The 20,022-nt window shown below is 42.7% G+C and overlaps 1 protein-coding gene and 1 non-coding gene across 2 annotated transcripts in view; both read left to right on the top strand.

Moving 5' to 3' along the window:
• The window catches only part of LOC126088296 (short stature homeobox protein 2-like), a 107,401-nt gene that overhangs the window by 74,469 nt on the left and 12,910 nt on the right, over positions 1–20,022 (top strand). The window lies entirely within an intron of this gene.
• Positions 19,347–19,418, top strand: Trnas-acu (transfer RNA serine (anticodon ACU)). The gene has a single exon. It is a non-coding gene; the product is annotated as a tRNA-Ser (tRNA).

The raw sequence follows: 20,022 nt of genomic DNA, 5'->3' as shown, positions 1-20,022 counted from the left end.
AGTACAGGCGGCGCGGAACTTGGACAGCACCCGCGGACCATACTGGTGCAAATAGGCGTGCTCGCGGGGCAGAGGGCTCTCCGCTCCCCCTGCAGCGGGTGGCGGTAATCGGATTGCGCTCCCCACTCCCCGCCCCGCAGCACGGCGTGTTTCACAAACGGCGCCCTGGGGACGGCGTCGGCTCGTCAAACACAGCCGGGGCGGACTGCCGCTCGCTTAAGCATCGCCCGCGCAGTTCGCAGCCGGCGCCCTGCTCCCCCACTACCGCCTAATGAAGCGGCGCAGCTACTAAACGCTGCCGGGATCCATACTGAGGCCCGTCTTACAACGGCGAACCTCTGCCCAAAATCCAGGCTCGTGGTAGGTAAGTGTCTAGATCAGCCGCCAGCCGCGTCGCGCGTGGGTCACGTGACGTCTGTGACCGATCGACTGTGCCGAGTGTTGAATTCAAAAATCCTGAGTTCTCTGAAATCTTGCACATGAGCAGAAATCGAGAGCAGTGACGTCGACTGCTAACAACGGAAGATAACCAACTCTCGCATATCTCATACATACTAATACAGGGCAGTGGAAATACACTACTGGCCATAAAAATTGCTGCACCACGAAGATGAGGTGCTACAGGCGCGAAATTTAACCGACAGGAAGAAGATGCTGTGATATGCAAATGATTAGCTTCTCAGAGCATTCACACAAGGTTGGCGACGGTGGCGACACCTACAACGTGCTGACATGAGGAATGTTTCCAACCGATTTCTCAGACACAAATAGCAGTTGACCAGCGTTGCCTGGTGAAACGTTGTTGTGATGCCTCGTGTAAGGAGGAGAAATGCGTACCATCACGTTTCCGACTTTGATAAAGCTCGGATTGTAGCCCATTGCTATTGCGGTTTATCGTATCGCGACATTGCTGCTCGCGTTGGTCGAGATCCAATGACTGTTAGCAGAATCTGGAACGCCGTGCTGGATCCCAAGGGCCTCGTATCACTAGCAGTCGAGATGACAGACATCTTATCCGCATGGCTGTAACGGATCGTGTAGCCACGTCTCGATCCCTGAGTCAACAGATGGGGACGTTTGCAAGACAGCAACCATCTGCACGAACAGTTCGACGACGTTTGCAGCAGCACGGACTATCAGCTCGGAGACCATGCTTGCGGTTACCCTTGACGCTGCATCGCAGACAGGAACGCCTGCGATGGTGTATTCAACGACGAACCTGGGTGCACGAATGGCAATACGTCAATTTTTCGGATGAATCCAGGTTCTGTTTACAGCATCATGATGGTCGCATCCGTGTTTGGCGACATCGCGGTGAGCGCACATTGGAAGCGTGTATTCGTCATCGCCATACTGGCGTATCACCCGGTGTGATCGTATGGGGTGCCATTGGTTACACGTCTCGGTCACCTTTTGTTCGAATTGACGGCACTTTGAACAGTTGACGTTACATTTGAGATGTATTACGACCCGTGGTTCTACCCTCCGTTCGATCCCACCGAAACCATACATTTCAGCAGGATAGTGGACTATCGCATGTTGCAGGTCCTCTACGGGCCTTTCTGGATACAGAAAATGTTCGACTGCTGCCCTGGCCGGCACATTCTCCAGATCTCCCACCAACTGAAAACGTGTGGTCAATAGTGGCCGAGCAACTGGCTCATCACAATACGCCAGTCACTACTTTTGATGAACTGTGGTATCGTGTTGAAGCTGCATGGGCAGCTGTACCTGTACACGCCATCCAAGCTCTGTTTGACTCAATGCCCAGGCGTAACAAGGCCGTTATTACGGCCAGAGGTGGTTGTTCTGGGTACTGATTTCTCAGGATCTATGCATCCACATTGCGTGAAAATGTAATCACATGTCAAGTCTAGTATAATATATTTGTCCAATGAATACCCGTTTATCATCTGCATTTCTTCTTGGTGTAGCAATTTTAATGGCCAGTAGTGTACTATCGATGACAGCCTTACGAAATTCCTTCACCAAAGAAGACGAAGTAAATGTTCCAGAAATAGAATGAAGAACCGCTGCAAGCATGAGTAACTTCTAAGTGGATATCCTCTGAGCAGTGAAGCAACTTAAATCACTTAATAAGAGCAAGTCTTCCGGATCAGACCGTATACCGATTACGTTCGTTTCAGATGCAACAGCTCAATAGTTGACAATCATATACAACCGCTCTCTCGATGAAAGATCAGTACCCAAAGATCGGAAAGCTCCACAAATCACCGGAAACCACTAAATTACAAGCCCATAGCATTAACGTCGATATGCAGCAGGGTTCTAGAACATATACTGTGTTCGAACATAACGAATCACCTCGAAGATAACTGTCTATTGACACATAATCAACACGGATTTAGAAAACGTTCTTGTGAAACACAACTAGCTCTTTACTCACACGAAGTTTTGAGTGCTACTGACAACGAATTTCAGATTGATTCCGTGTTTCTAGATTTACAGAAGGCTTTTGCCAACGTACTTCACAAGCGGCTTGTAAGCAGATTGCGTGCTAATGGGATATGGTCTCAGTTATGCGACTAGATTCGTGATTTCCTGTCAGAGAGTACCATTTCGTAGTAATTGACGGAAGGTCATCGAATAAAATAGAAGTGATTTCTGGCCTTCTCCAAGGTAGCGTTATAGGCCCTCTGCTGTTCGTTATCTGTACAAATGAATTCCGAGACAGTCTGAGCAGTCCTCGTACGATGTTTGCACGTGATGCTGTCGTTTATCGACTACAAAAGTCGTCAGAAGATCAAGACCAGTTTCAGAACGACTTAGATAAAACATCTGTCTGGTGGTAAAATTGGCAACTGACCCTAAATAATGAAAAGTGTGCATGAGTGCTAAAAGGAATCCGTTAAACTTCGGTTACACGATAAATCAGTCGAATATAAAGGCCATAAATTCTACTAAATACCTAGGAATTACCATTACTAACAACTTAAAATGGAAAGAGCACACAGAAGACCCTGTGGGGATTATTGGAGTACATCGAGAAAGTTCAAAGAAGAGCAGCACGTTTTGTTTTATCGAGAAATAGGGGAGACAGTATTACGGACATGACGCAGGATTTTAGGTGGACATCATTAAAACAGAGGCGTTACTCTTTGGGCATAATCTTCTTACGAAATTTCAATCACCAACTTTCTTTGAATGAGAAAATATTTTGTTGACGCCGACCTAGATAGCGAGAAACGATCACCATAATGAAATAAGGGAAATCAGAGCTCGCACGGAAAGATATAAGTGTTCGTTTTTATTCTGCGCGCTAATGACAGCACAGTGGACAGATAAAATTAACAGATTATCTACTGTTTCAGTGAGAGGTATTGCTCTTTTGAGATACAATTTTAAAAACTTCAGTTGTTTGGAATTTCTTGAATATCTTTCAAATAAACTAGATGTTTTGCGTAAGGTTAGTTCTTCAGGAAGTACAACTGACTACTACTGATGATCGCATGCAACAATGTATGAGTCACTATTTCAAGAAAACATAAATTTATATGTATGTTGATATATATAAATAACTTGTAAATTATAACTTTACATTATTTCTGCATCGACCGATAATGTCCTACTTTTTTTACCATTGTGTGCTACATATCCATAAAACAGTTCCAGCCTCATTCACGTGTCTGTTAGTGTTAGAGCAACATAGCTAAGCACACGTTTGCAGAATACATCGACAAGGTCATTCTGAATGGTGAAGCTCATCGATAATCGGAGAGCTGCTCATAGCCTTTATCAAAATCGTTCTCCGTAACGTCGCACTCCATCGCATAGCCTTTCCGCCACAATTACGGAACGGATTCGAGAAAGGATACGTTCACCGTCAGCAGGAGTGACCGTGGTGCTCCAAGGAGACGCCGTACAACCGAACTGGATGAGGCCGTACTGCAGCACGTTGAAGAGAACCCATCAAAGAGAACACGAGCAGTTTCGTTGGCTATTAATGGGTGGAACAATAAAACAAGTGATGTTCTGGGTCGCACCTAATCAATTACTTTTCAAAGTGGCCGCGTTACCAACGTGTTTTCAAACGGTTGTAGCTCGGAAACAGTACGTTCCCTGACATGGGTTTTAGATCAAAATATTATCTATTCATTCCCCTCTACGAGTCTTAGAAGTTTGTAATGGGAATTTCCGAACACCCTGTGTTAAATAGTGTTAACATGATGAGCAGATCTGCAACAAGCTTTACATACAGACATTTAACTTTAACTTCTGACCACGGGATATATTTTCACTCTACAGCGGAGTGTACGCTGATTTGAAATTTACTGAAAGATTAAAACTGTGTGCTGGACCAGGACTTCAATCTTCGAATGAGGTTCTCGATTTCTGAATATGGAATATATTTAAAACTATGGTTCGTAATACAGTCAAACACATGGAGTTACACACATTAAAATCTGTTAAACACAAACGTTGGCGGCACATTGTGAATGTCATAACAGAAAACAAATTTTCGCACACATTTGTTGAACCATACATTGAATTAACTTCAGCGGCTTGTCTGTGCAGTCGAGGATGTTGCTCGTGGGAAAACATTTCATAAAAGTCTTGAAAATTCCTGGATTGGCCAACAATTCGTTGCGCCGGAAGTTACGTTGTACATCTGGCCACTAAACTGAGGTACATGAGAAGCCAGGAACATGAACGGTCGAAAAGTAAATCGAAAACAGTCTTCAATTGCGCAAATTCGTGGAGTCTCTTTTAGAGTGCTTAATGAAATATTTCAGTTACCTGCCAGGTTAGCCGAGGGCGCTAATGCACTGCTTCCTGGACTCGGGTAGGCGCGCCGGCCCCGAATCCAATCCATCTAGCGCATTAACGACTAGGGCCGGTGTGCCGGCCAGCCTGCATGTGGTTTTTTGGCGGTTTTCCACATCGCACTAGGTGAATACATCTCAGTTACACGACTCGCAGACATTTGCAAACGTTCGCACTATTTCATGGCTTATACTAGACGCAGACAACTGGGGTACAAAATTCCGTCCTGGGGGGGGGGGGGGGCAGGAAGGGCATCCGGCCACCCTCCAACACTAACATCACCAAATCAATACCAACAAGGCCCACCCCACGTTGAAGTGGAACAAAGCACTATGAAAACGATGATGATGAATCAAATATTTCAATTAATGAAATGTTGTCAATCATGTTTAGTTCACAAATGAATGCCTTGAATTCTGGGAAATGTTACATGTCTTGAACTTAAAGTTGCTCCTTCCACAGAATTAATTTTTGATTGAGTGTATCAATCTTGCCCACATATCTGTTAACCAATGAACCTCCACTTCCTTTAAGATATGTAATGAATTCAAATAATTTGTGACGCCGACTGTAAAGGATTTTTTCATTGCTCTACTTATGTGTACCTCAGTATTTTCCCCTTAATGACCGCTTGCAGTTCAGCCAGCATTCGCTCTTGTTCGTCAGAAGACAGGTCCATCATATCGTCTTTGTGTCTGATTATACTGTATAGTGACGTCTAATGAGTGTGTTTCTTCCAGCTCATTATAGTGCAATTCATATTAGGCAATTTGCACAGTCTTCAAAAGAGTAAAGCAATTCCCATTCCATACTGATTGACATGGTTTCCAAACATTTTCTTTTTTAGCAAAAGTACATAGACGCTACACTGTTCCTAATACAGAACATAAATCTAATTTAAGACCTTTGGTATTGTTAGCAAATTTCTTGGCGTGTAACAAGCCGACTCCGTTGCTCTAACGACGTCCGGCTCAGCGGCTGTTTGGCCACGCCTATACTAATGGATTTTGTGCATTCGTGTCTACTTTGTTCTTTATTTTATTGTTAGTTTCGTTTTCGCGACACACTGCAAAAGTTACATGCGGATATTTTAACTTTCCCAAATGAGGCACCAAAATCTAAAAGAAAAAATATGTTTTACAGTACCTGTGCAAAGAAAATCCTGCACTGTGCATAAATGACATAAGCGACGAATCGCTGGTGATGTCTGCAATCGGTCGTCCCTTCGAGCCGGCCACACAAGAGCGATTAGCCAAGCAATTTCACCCAGTATTTTAGACACTACTGTGTTTAAGTTCTGCTGTGGAAAGTGAACTATGTTTAGCAGCAGTAGCTCTTGAGCTCCGTATCTCAACCAATACTTATAACAACAACAAAAAGTAATAAAGAAGGACTTGAAATTTATTAAGCTTGTTTACGAACGCTTTTCTTGGGAGCTGTAGACTACGTTACAGTGATGTGTACATCTTTTAAGTCTGTATTTCGAAAATTCATTTTAAAGTCCTCACTTCCTTTTTCATTTACCAGACTTTTACTTCTGCTACAAATATATGCACAATGGCTTGCAGTCTGCTTGAGACCGTAGAATTGTTATCGACAGCACTATTACTGGTTTTCATAACTCTTATTTAAAGAGTGTAAGGGTGAGTTAGACTATATAAAATGCAAGGGACTTAATTATAGTTATAGAATATGTGTCTCCTATACATTTAAATTGAAATATCTATTTAATATTACCTCAGTCTCTTTTGAATTCAAAAACGTTATAATGCGTCTAGTTGTTTAATAAACATTCAAATTCACTGGCTGGAGTCTAATATATTGTGACTATTACTATGAACTTCCTGTAAATTTCTACTTCTACAACTTAACATTCAAAGTGATGATCACTGCAAAATATCAGAATATTAATACTTTCAGATTTGCATTTCTTCTAAATATTATTCATAACTCCGCATTCAACTTTACAGAGTTGTTCGTCCTCACTGAACAACTATAAACTCTAACATAAAGTCCTTGCTCTATATGGACACACTGACACGAATCAGAAATACACAACCACTCATTACAACCAGCCAAACGAGTCGCAACAAGGTAACCATATTGCCACACATGGCCAATTCGTCGTACGCGATTCATCAAAACGCTCGGGAATTTCGAGCGATCAGCGATCGATCGCTGCGAACAGCAATGTGCCCACACACGTGCGATTTGCGTTTACTGGCGACGGCTTGCAGCGATTAGTTGCTCGCTTAAATAGGTGGAACACTATTATTAATAAAAATTGTTCAACAGTAAAAAAAGTTCGAGGTTATTATAAATGACTGCAACAAATCACCTTTTGTAACGGTAGAAAATTTTTAATTTGCCACTACCTGTTTCAAGTCGCTCAGCGACTCATCATCATGTATTACGCAGTTCTTAGTGTTTGTAGCATTGTGGATGTCGTTGTACAGCTGTTGCTACAGAGAAAAAAAAATCGGAACATGTAAGCACTGAACGTGGCGAATTATTTACATCATAAAGTCCACTTGGTGCTATTACTTACGGTTATTTTGATCCACGGAATTAGTCTTGGTGTGCAAATCGATTTGGAAAACAAATTTAACAATTTTCAGTTATGATAATTACATAGTCTTTCACTAGCTGTGCTACACTTAAGGACTCCCATGTAATTTTCGGGATGTACCTAAAATAAAGAGTGTGATTTCAGCTAACGTTCAAATATTTTGCGTTGAAACGAAGATTTTCATTGAATAATACTCCCATACCCGAAAGTTGCAGCTGATTTTGAATACAAGTATATATATATGGATTTAAATTACATTTCTTATTTTTAAAAATCCAATTTACAACATCTCTAAAACTAGAGTTCAAATAACATTTGCACTATATTTCTTGGTATTTAAATTACATTTATCACGTTGTTATTTACCTGTTTCACATCGCTTACGTAGAAGAAACCAGAAATTAGCTTGTTGATGGCTTCACTTAATAAAATGGTAAGTTACGTGCATGATTTGAAGGGGTGATGTTGGGGGTGTTGGTGGTGGAAGGTTGTATCATAGCTAGTTACATAATTCTATTGTTATATTTCGGCTTTTAGCAAGAAAGATGGTCCGCCATAGCCTCCGTTTCACTTTTCAGGAGCCAAACTGCACAGCAAGACAGCACAACGCAATTTTTGTTCCGACGTGTGACAAAAAAGAAACAAAACGCCAGGGGCGCGACTGTAGACTCGCTTGCCACGAGTAGTCGATGGAGACAAGAGAGTCGCCCTGCGGCATCATCCCCGTGAGTGTTAAGTGACTACACTCGAGTAATGTGACCAAAATTGCGCATGGAAACTCCAAAATCCTGGTGGCATAGGTCAAATGACGTCATTTTTTGCCAATATTTGAACCACTTTGGCTTATGGGGTATAGAAGTAGACGTAGATCATCACCGTTCGATTCTGTCTGACGGCAGCATTTCGATACTCTCGATAAGGCATCAGTCCAACAACAAACATGTGAGAAAATGTTTTATTGAGAATAGTATGAGAATCAAGTTAAAAAGGCTCATTGTATACATTGATAGAATGGAATGTACTTTCAGAAAAGCATGGGTCATCGTTTCTTTTACGTGTAGAGAGCATTCCAGCAACTGTCACAATAAGGTATTATGTGATCTGAGGCTTTCACAGCGTATATACTAGAATGAGATTTTCACTCTGCAGCGGAGTGTGCGCTGATATGAAACTTCCTGGCAGATTAAAACTGTGTGCCCGACCGAGACTCGAACTCGGCACCTTTGCCTTTCGCGGGCAAGTGCTCTACCATCTGAGCTACCGAAGCACGACTCACGGCCGGTACTCACAGCTTTACTTCTGCCAGTACCTCGTCTCCTACCTTCCAAACTTTACAGAAGCTCTTCTGCGAACCTTGCAGAACTAGCACTCCTGAAAGAAAGGATATTGCGGAGGCATGGCTTAGCCACAGCCTGGGGGATGTTTCCAGAATGAGATTTTCACTCTGCAGCGGAGTGTGCGCTGATATGAAACTTCCTGGCAGATTAAAACTGTGTGCCCGACCGAGACTCGAACTCGGGACCTTTGCCTTTCGCGGGCAAGCGTATATACTTCTTCCATGGTTCCCGGGTGTACAGCCGGATCCAGTCGCCAAAAGTCCAGGATATTTTGGCGGAGAACCGTTCCGCCATCACTAGGTCGTGATCACTACCTGTTGTCTACCGAAACATCTTATACTTTCGACTACTGGATGCGGCACTACCCCTGAGAACCATGGGAGTAATAACGTAATAGATTGTGTACCAATAGAAGCACGAATTTCCGATATGTACATTCTATTTACGAACCTGATGTCGGTCACAGGTTTTACCATTCGGTTTATAAGTATATGCTCCTCTCCCTGGCTGCGGGATTCTGTTGTTCACAGTGGCATTGGTGTGTCCCATAGACAATAACAAATTTATGTACTCAACGTACCCGAGATTCATATCACTTATACGTGCCTAAGTCTGTTTGTGTGTGAATTACGTTGTAGGTAAATTACATGTAATTGGTTAATTGATGTTTAGTTTCACAGCCGATCACTTTACTCCTAAACCGAAAGAATTAACTGAAGACCTGTGGGTAGTGATGATCTATAATTCACTACAGGCAGTTATTTCAGATTTTGGTACTGACAACATAAACTTGTTATAAATTCACTTTAACGCCTGGAAATTTTAGTTGGCAAGTGTAAGTGGCTGGTTCTCCTCTTTCAAACGGTTCAAATGGCTCTGAGCACTATGGGACTTAACATCTATGGTCATTAGTCCCCTAGAACTTAGAACCACTTAAACCTAACTAACCTAAGGACAGCACACAACACCCAGCCATCACGAGGCAGAGAAAATCCCTGACCCAGCCGGGAACGAACCCGGGAACCCGGGAGTGGGAAGCGAGAACGCTACCGCACGACCACGAGATGCAGGCTTCTCCTCTTTCCTTTAGAACACAGCCTGCAGCGATGGCTGAGGTGAGAATTGACGTACACCAGCATCCTAAACCTCTCCACTAATCCCTCCTCGTTCAAAATGTCTTCACCTTCATCTCCACTTGTCTCTGATAGAAAATCGGCATCAGTGAAGTCAATTTCCAATTCAGTGACGGAATTCTCTAAGAGACACAACATTTCTTCAGCAGAAAGTCCACGTCTTTTAAGAGGTGTTCGAAAACGTCTTTCATGGACAAACAATATTGCCTGAAAAGTGCGATATAAACTTTGGCAAATTGTAATGTGCACACATCAGCATGCAACAACAACCAGAAACAATTATGCATGATTTCTGATTGTTGCCATTTCATTGTTGGATAATTTACATATATTCAGCAGAGAAATTGCAGCAGTATTAATGGTGATCCCTTCCGCTGTTGTAGGTATATTGAATGAAATGTCCAAGAAAATATAAATATTATGTAAATCATATTAAAGAGTAAAAAAGATTAGGAAAAGTTACGTGATTTCATGAAAAAATGCAAAAAACATGGATATGAGACTGAAGTAAAAAAGTATGACAGGATTCATTAGGCCCTCTTCCGCCGTTCTACTGTTAATGGTCTGTGTAAACGAAATTCCAACTCGATTCATTCGGTTCCATTCTGATGAGTTATGGTGGAAATGGTTTCGCTGGAAAATGGTTTCACTGGAAAATGTTTATACTTGGAAAATGCTGTAACATGTGGTAACTTGTCACAGTTTTGGTGTAAGATGGAAAGCAACTTAATATCATACAATAAATTTTCTTAAGACTAAATGTTATGACCACGAATCAGCATGGTTTTATAAAGTATCGGTCGTGCGTAACTCAGCTTGCCCTTTTCTCACATAGTATACTGAGAACTATGGATGAAGGGTAAAAGGCCGATTCCATATTTCTAAATTTCCGGAAAGCTTTTGACACGGCGCCCCACTGCATCCTGTTAACGAAGGTACGACCATATGGAATAAGGTCACCGATTTGTGAGTGCCTCGAAGGCTCTTAAATAATAAAGCCCAGTATGTTGTCCTCGACGGCGAGTGTTCATCAGAGACAAGAGTATCGTCAGGGGTGCCCCAGGGAAGTTGATAAGACCGCTGTTGTCCTCCATATACATAAATGACGTGGCGGACAGCGTGGGCAATAATCTGCCGTTGTTTGCTGATGATGCTGTGGTGTACGGCAAGGTGTCGAAGTTGAGTGACTGTAGCAAGATACAACACGACTTTGACAAAATTCATCTTTTATCTTCCTACAGTCTGGAAAAATGTAAGTTAATGCAGATATGTAGGAAGAACAAACCTGTAATGTTCGGGTACAGTATTCCTAGTGTCCTGCTTGACACAGTCAAGTCGTTTAAATATCTGGGCGTAACGTAGCAAACCGATATGAGGTAGAACGAGCATGTGAAAAGTCTGGTAGGGAAGGCAAATGGTCAACTTCGGTTTATTGGGAGAATTTTAGGAAAATGTGGTTTATCTGTAAAGGAAACCGCATGTAAAACGCTTCTGCGACCCATTCTTGAGTACTGTTCGAGATTTTGGGAACCGTACCAGGTCAGATTGAAGGCTGGCTCTGAGCACTATGGGACTTAACATCTTAGGTCATCAGTCCCCTAGAACTTAGAACTACTTAAACCTAACTAACCTAAGGACATCACACACATCCATGCCCGAGGCAGGATTCGAACCTGCGACCATAGCAGTCGCTCGGTTCCGGATCAGATTGAAGGAAGACATCGAATCGATTCAGAGGCGGGCTGCTAGATTTGTTACCGGTAGGTCGATCAACACGTAAGTGTTATGGAGATGCCTCGGAAACTCAAATGGGAATTCCTGGAGGGGAGGCGACGTTCTTTTCGAGTAACACTATTGAGAAAATTTAGAGAACCGGAATTTGAAGCTGAATGCCGGACCATTCTACTGCCGTCAACATACATCGCGAGTAAAGACCACGAAGGTAAGATACGGGAAATTAGGGCTCATAGGATGCGTACAGATGTTCGTTTTTCCCTCGCTCTATTTGCGAGTGGAACAGGAGGGGAAATGACAAATAGTGGTACAGGGTACTCTCCGCCACCCACCTTGCGGTGGCCTGCGGAGTATCTATGTAGATGTACACTGCTGGCCACCGTAAATGCAATACCCTGAAGGAAGCATCCGAATCAAGTGAAATTTACATCATGAGTTTGCAGCGGTGAGATATGCAACTGATTAGAATTTCAGCGCAGACGCACATCACGCGCGCCTGTGGCGCCACCTCATAGCGCCATTTAAAGCTTGGCGATTTTGACGAGTGTACGTTCGGCACGTGTGTTTACCTTGTGGTTGTTTCACAAGACGATCAGTTATGCCTCGTAGACAACAGCGAACATCTTTTGATCAAGTATCCGAGTTGGACAGAGGAAGGATAGTAGCTTACCGAGATTGTGGATTATCATACAGAGAAATCGCTAGTCGTGTTGGACGAAACCAAACAACTGTAATGCGGATATGTGACCGTTGGATGCAGGAGGGTACGACGGACCGACGTGGTCGATCGCATTCACCTCGGTGCACCACTGCACGTGCTGATAGGCAAATTGTGCGCATGGCAGTGACGGATCGCTCAGTGACATCCCGAACCATAGCACAGCACATTGCGTCTGTAACGCATCATCCAGTGTCTGCGCGTACCATTCGACGCCGTTTACAGCAGATTGGTCTGTCCGCAAGACGTCCATTGCTTCGTCTACCATTGACGCAGAACCACAGACGTCTCCGTCGCCAATGGTGTGATGACAGACGGATGTGGACGACAGAATGGAATGACGTTGTCTTTACTGACGAGGCACGCTTCTGTCTGCAGCACCACTATGGTCGGATTCGAGTGTGGAGACACCGTGGAGAGAGGATGCTGGACAGCTGCATTATGCACCGCCACACTGGTCTTGCACCGGGTATTATTGTATGGGGCGGTATTGGATATTACTCTCACACGCCTCTAGTACGCATTGCCGGTACTTTAAATAGCCGGCGCTACATATCCGAGGTGCTGGTGCCAGTTGTCCTTCCTTACCTTCAGGGCTCGGCCACAGCCATATTTCAACAGGATAATGCGCGACCACACGTGGCACGCATTGTCCAAAGGTTCTTCGTCAATAACCAGATTGAATTGCTTCCCTGGCCGGCTCGCTCTCCGGATCTTTCGCCGATAAAAAACATGTGGTCCATGGTTGCTCAACGAGTGACACGGATTACATCCCCAGCTGCCACACCAGATGATCTTTGGCAACGTGTGGAAGCTGCTTGGGCTGCTGTACCCCAGGAACACATCCAACGTCTCTTTGACGCAATGCCGAGACGTGTGGCAGCGGTGATCTCCAACAATGGCGGCTACTCTGGCTACTGATTCTGGCAGGAACCACATGTCACAGACGTCTGTAAACGTAATCATTTGATACTTGGTCAACATGTTATCTACAAAATAAATTTTGTTGTGCTACCTCTTGTCTTTCTTGGTGTTGCATTTACGGTGGCCAGCAGTGTAGATGTAGAACACAGTTTTGTTGTAAGATGGGGCAACGTTACAGTTTTTCTGCAACATGGAGGGCAACTTTTTACGTTTTCACTGTGACATGGGGAAACATGTTACAGTTTTGTTGTTTGGATGATTTTGAAAGCACTGCGGTCCTCATTCGTGAACTATACTAATGTGTATTACTACTCTTCAGTACGCTATTTCATAGTGGTGTCATTTAATTTCTACTTTGTGACAGCAGAAAATGGCAAAAGTTTTGACCTACAAGATGAATATCCTAGCATTTACTCACTACAATGTTTGGATGACTTTGACATCGGTTTTAGAGACGAGTTTATATGTAGGAATAATATTGTTTACTTTAGCATTTCTCATCAACAAGTGTATTCGAAGCTGTAAGTTTTGCAATCTTATAGAACCAGTTTTTATGTATTTTAACGAATTTAATGCGAAGTACAATGACCGAACTATGCTCATCGAATAACTTGTAATTTATTTCAGTAGTGGCGATAACTGAGCTGTGTGCATTCTAATAAGTAATAAAGACAGTTTAGACTAGAAATATTTAATTTGAGGGTTCACTGTGTTTGGAAAATGTGGTACAAATATCAAACTATAAATGTTGACAAGCGCAACTCACCCTATAATTAAGTAAAATGTATAATCCTCATTTCTTTTTTTAACTGTTACAGAACAATTAAGTTATGGTACTATTTCTACAAGTATTTTGTACTTTTTGAGAAATAATACAATTTTATTTTGGTGCAAAGTTCAGTATTTTTTGTGACCATAAATCTGTAATTATACTTGTGTATTATGATATTCAAGTGTGTGTGTTGTATGCCTTTTACTCAAAATATTACTTATTTTAATAAATACTCTATTTTGATGGTAAATATTGTGTTTTCGAGGTATCGATTTTTCATCTCTGTCTTGTTGCATCATTGCCTTTATTGTCTTTGGCTATGCTTAATCTCTATCTTGGAACACCACCATGTTTGAGCATGATATGTTCTACATAAACATTTAGTAGTCTGAAGGTCACATTGTGTGTTACAAAAAATCTCCATTTTAAGTGTTATATAGAAATAAACATCTCATCAAAACAACTTATTCCCATCCTATAATGGGGCTTGGTCAGTTAATTGGTCTGTGACTATGGCATAGGTTTTTACATATCGTATTTTGCTACGTTACAATTAAAATTTTTGGTGTAACGTAGCACTTGATTAAGGGAAATACAGTCTGTGAACATTTTAGAGAGCCTTGGAACCATAGGACCGTTAGGTAAATATTGCAGTCTTTTTCAACATTCTTCTCTAGCACCAAATCTCAAATGCTTCGACTCTCTTCTTTTCCGGTTTTCCCATAGTCCTTATTTCACTACCATACAGTAGTGAACGTACTTTCTCGGAAATTTTTTTCTCAATACAAGTCCAATGCTTCATGTAATTCGACTTACTTCGGCCTCTAATGCCCTTTTTTCCTGTGGTCTTCAGATTTTTATGTTCTTTTTGCTACGTCCACCATGTGCTATTTTGCTTCAAGATAGCAGGATTTCGTTGTTAGTTTACCATTAATCTTATTTCTGGTACTCCTAAATATTTTCGTCTTTCTTTGGTTTCCTCTCAATCGATAGTGTGTGCTCATTAGACCGGTCATTCCTCTCAACAGATCATGTAAGTCTTCTTCTGCCCGGATCATTCATACCTCTTCACCTTGAATTTTTTTCCGCTACTAAACCTTTATATTTTCGACATTGTTTTTCCTATAAACAGATTAAACAATGTGGGCGAGAGAGTGTATCATCGTCTTACACCCTTTTTAATCTGAGCACTTCGTTCTTGGTCTTCTGTTTTTATTGTCCCCTCTTCGTCCTCGTTCATACTGTATATTACCCATCTTTCCCTACAACTTACTCGTGTTTTCTTACAGTTTCGAACATCTTATACCATATTATATTATCGAACCTTTTTCACAGGCCGACAAACCCTATGAACGTGTGTTAATGTTTGTTGAGTCTTACTTTTATTATCAATCGCAAACTTCTCCGCTAGTTTTAGCTTCTCAAAGCCAAACTGATCGTCATCTAACAGATCCTCAATTTCCTTTTCCGTTCTTCTGTGCATTACTCTTGCAGCATCTGTTACTGGAAGTGGCTGAGCAACTGCAGACGGTTTCGATAAATGAACCTGTAACGAAACGTACTGCTGTTCTTTGGATCTTCGCTATTTCCTCTATCAATGTTGTGTGGTTTTTTGTTAAAATTCCGAGGGCGGACTATCCTGGAAGAGTCAAGCAGTAAATTGCTGCCTCCTACATAAACCTCGCGGGAAGACCATGATGGTAAAAGTAGAGAGATTAGAGTTCATACGAAGGCTTAACTATCTTTGGAACAGGAGAGGGGGTAAACGACAGTGGTAGCCAAAGTACCTACCGCTACACGCCGTAAGGTGGCTTTCAGCGTATAGATGTAGATGGAGAACTGGTCGACCTGTGTTCGTGAAGCAATCCTACGTGAGTTGCGGCCATAGAAAGGAGATTCTCGTAACTCTTGTTGAATGGCAGCTTTAGCAGTGATTCTGGTAGCGTTGCAACGAGTGCTGTGCTTGAACACGACTCGAATTGTTCGAGTAGTTGACGTCACACGTTGAGAAATCTCGGGCTTTGCGCGAGTTTTCCATCGCCGCATGATTAGGGATTTCTGTTGGTACTATTAGCCCGAAGTGTCATAGCGTTATTAATATGTTAGGTTGGTTCAAATGGTTCAAATGGCTCTGAGCACTATGGAACTTAACGTCTGAGGTCATCAGTCCCCTAGAACTTAGAACTACTTAAACCTAACTAACCTAAGGACATCACACACATCCATGCCCCAGGCAGGATTCGAACCTGCGACCGTAGCGGTCGCGCTGTTCCAGACTGAGGCGCCTAGAACCATTCGACCACTTCGGCCGGCAATATGTTAGGTATATGGATTATAATCATAAAAATCATAAATCATGAGCTATAAATCATAATCATAAAAATAAGCGTGAAACATGTACTGCAATATCTGGTAGAGTGGAGGTCATATCTAAACAAAACCATAAATAAATGGTAACAGTAAGGATTCGATGTAATTCTCGAGCTCCAACTCGTCCTGCGATCTAATAAAATCTTTCGGTACTATGTCTGCAACAGGTCTTGCCACTGTTATTTATTCTCACGATCACAGTTACACTCACTTTAATATTAGGCATTCAATTGCCAATTAATTTTCTTCATCGTCTGATCTGAGCGTTGCTATCTTGTTTTAAAGCTGATTAATACTGTTAACTTCTTTTTCACGCTATTATAATACATGAACAGGCACCGAAATACTCATTTGTAATTCGTTTGGTAAATTACGATGGTCTCTAATAACTAAATAAAAGATAGAATTGGGTTCAGAGTGAAGTAATACTTACGAAGGACAATACTTTCGTGTTTGACTGTTAGCTTTACGTGAAACGTCGTAAATGTTTATATATGGAATTCATAAATACAAAAACTCTTATTGTAAATTAATTTCAGGAATTTGTACGGTGATAGGGCTTATTATCATTTCCACCTATGTCTCCCGAAAGTGTCGGATTTCGATCAGAGTTGTAGCTTGTTCTTACGGCATCTTTTTAGCTGCTCCCAATCGCTTGCTCTCGCGCGACGTGAGTCATGTTTAAGGCAATTAATCAAATGAAACTATATTCTTCCCAAAATCTTTTCACATCTCAAACATCTGTGATGTAAATATGCAGAGTGAAGTGACGAATGAAAATTGTACAAAGGCTGTTAGTCGAACCCGGGTCTCCTGCTCAATGGGAAGATGCTCTAACCTCTACGCCACGCTGGCACAGTGGCGTCGCACACTTGCACGGACTACCCTCGGACGCCTCCCTCCGTCGCTTCAGTCTGCGTATATACAGGGTGGTCCATTGATAGTGACCGGGCCAAATATCTCACGAAATAAGCGTCAAACGAAAAAACTACAATGAACGAAACATGTATAGCTTGAAGGGGGAAACCAGATGGCGCTACGGTTTGCCCGCTAGATGGCGCTGCCATAGGTCAAACGGATGTCAACTGCGTTTTTTAAATAGGAACCCCCATTTTGTATTACACATTCGTCTAGTACGTAAAGAAATATGAATGTTTTAGATGGACCACTTTTTTCGCTTTGTGATAGATGGCGCTGTAATAGCCACAAACATATGTCTTACAATTTTAGACGAACAGTTGGTAACAGGTAAGTTTTTTAAATTAAAATACAGAACGTATGTACGTTTGAACATTTTATTTCGGTTGTTTCAATGTGATACATGTATCTTTGTCAACTTATCATTTCTGAAAACGCATGTTGTTACAGCGTGATTACCTGTAAATACCACATTAATGCAATAACTGCTCAAAATGACGTCCGTCAACCTCAATGCATTTGGGAATACGTGTAACGAAATTCCTCTCAACAACGAGTAGTTCGCCTTCGGTAATGTTCGCAGATGCATTGACAGTGCGCTGACGCATGTTGTCAGGCGTCGTCGGTGGATCACGATAGCAAATATCCTTCAACTTTCTACACAGAAAGAAATCCGGGGACGTCAGATCCGGTGAACGTGCGGGCCATGCTTCGACGACCAATCCACCTCTCATGAAACATGCTATTCAATACCGCTTCATCCCCACGCGAGCTATGTGCCGGACATCCATCATGCTAGAAGTACATCGCAATTCTGCCATGCAGTGAAACATCTTGTAGTAACATCGGTAGAATATTACGTAGGAAATGAGCATACATTGCACCATTTAGATTGCCATCGATAAAATGGGAGCCAATTATCCTTCCTCCCATAATGCCGCGCCATACGTTAACCCGCCAAGGTCGCTGATGTTCCAGTTGTCGCAGCCATCGTGGATTTTCCGTTGCCCAGTAGCGCATATTATGCCGGTTTACGTTACGCTGTTGGTGAATGACGCTCCGTCGCTAAATAGAACGGGTGCAAAAAATCTGTCTTCGTCCCGTAATTTCTCTTGTGCCCAGTGGCAGAACTGTACACGATGTTCAGAGTCGTCGCCATGCAATTCCTGGTGCATAGAAATATGGTACGGGTGCATTCTCAACACCGACGTTTTTGAGATTCCCGATTCTCGCGCAATTTGTCTGCTACAGATGTGCGGATTAGCCGCGACAGCAGCTAAAAAACCAATTTGGGCATCATCATTTGTTGTAGGTCGTGGTTGACGTTTCACATGTGGCTGGACACTTCCTGTTTCCTTAAATAACGTAACTATCCGGTGAATGGCCCGGACACTTGGATGATGTTGTCCAGGATACCGAGCAGCATACATAGCACACGCCCGTTGGGCATTTTGATCACAATAGCCATACATAAAAACGATATCGACGTTTTCCGCAATTGGTAAACGGTCCATTTTTACACGGGTAATGTATCACGAAGCAAATACCGTCCGCACTGTCGGGATGTTACGTGATACCACGTACCTATACGTTTGTCACTATTACAGAGCCATCTACACAAAGCGAAAAAAGTGGTCCAACTAAAACATTCCCATTTTTAAAAAACGCAGTTGATATCCGTTTGACCTATGGCAGCGCCATCTAACGGGCCAACCATAGCGCGATCTGGTTTCCCCCTTCAAGCTAGACGGGTTTCGTTCTTTGTAGTTTTTTCGTTTGATGCTTATTTCGTGAGATATATATCCCGGTCACTAACAATCGACCACCCTGTAGATAATGGATGTTTGAGGCTCGAAAAGGTCCTTGGAAACATATACTTTCATTTGATTAAAGCACCTCTGCCTGGGTTTCTGGTAGCATCCCCAGTTCCGTGCAATACTAAGGTGCTATTCCAATTCAGTTGGAGCCCCTCTGAAATGCTATTCGAGTTTACTTGGAATACCAAGTGGACTGAGGTGTGAACGGGAGTTTGGGTTGAGGAGGGAGCAATGTTAGAGTACTACGAGCAGTTGCGCAAAGCCACTGTGCCAGGCTGGCGTAGTGGTCAGCGCATCTGCCAACTGAGCAGGAGACCCGGGTTCGAATCCCGGGCTCTGTATAAATTTTCATTTTCCCTTCGGTCCACATTTACACTACTGGCCATTAAAATAGCTACACTACGAAGATGACGTGCTACAGACGCGAAATTTAACCCACAAGAAGAAGATGCTGTGATATGCAAATGATTAGCTTTTCTGAGCATTCACACAAGGTTGGCGCCTGTGGCGACACGTACCACGTGCTGACATGAGGGAAGTTTCGAACCGATTTCTCATACACAAACAACAGTTGACCGCCGTTGCCTCGTGAAACGTTGTTGTGATGCCTCGTGTAAGGAGGACAAATCCGTACCATCACGTTTCCGAGTTTGATAAATGTCGGATTGTAGCCTATCGGGATTGTAGTTTATCGTGTCGCGACATTGCTGCTCGCGTTGGTCGAGATCCAATTACTGCTAGCAGAATATGGAATCGGTGGGTTCAGGAGGTTAATACGGAACGCCGTGCTGGATCCCAACGGCCTCTTATCACTAGCAGTCGAGATGAGAGGCATCTTATCCGCATGGCTGTAACGGATCGTGCAGCCACGTCTCGATGTCTGAGTCAACAGATGGGGACGTTTGCATGACAACAACCATCTGCACGAACAGTTCGACGACGTTT

Source organism: Schistocerca cancellata, chromosome 6 (assembly GCF_023864275.1).
Source record: "Schistocerca cancellata isolate TAMUIC-IGC-003103 chromosome 6, iqSchCanc2.1, whole genome shotgun sequence".
In the NCBI taxonomy this organism is placed as follows: Eukaryota; Metazoa; Arthropoda; class Insecta; order Orthoptera; family Acrididae; genus Schistocerca; species Schistocerca cancellata.
Note: the sequence above shows the minus strand (reverse complement) of the source record. Positions and strands in the feature narration are given on the sequence as shown.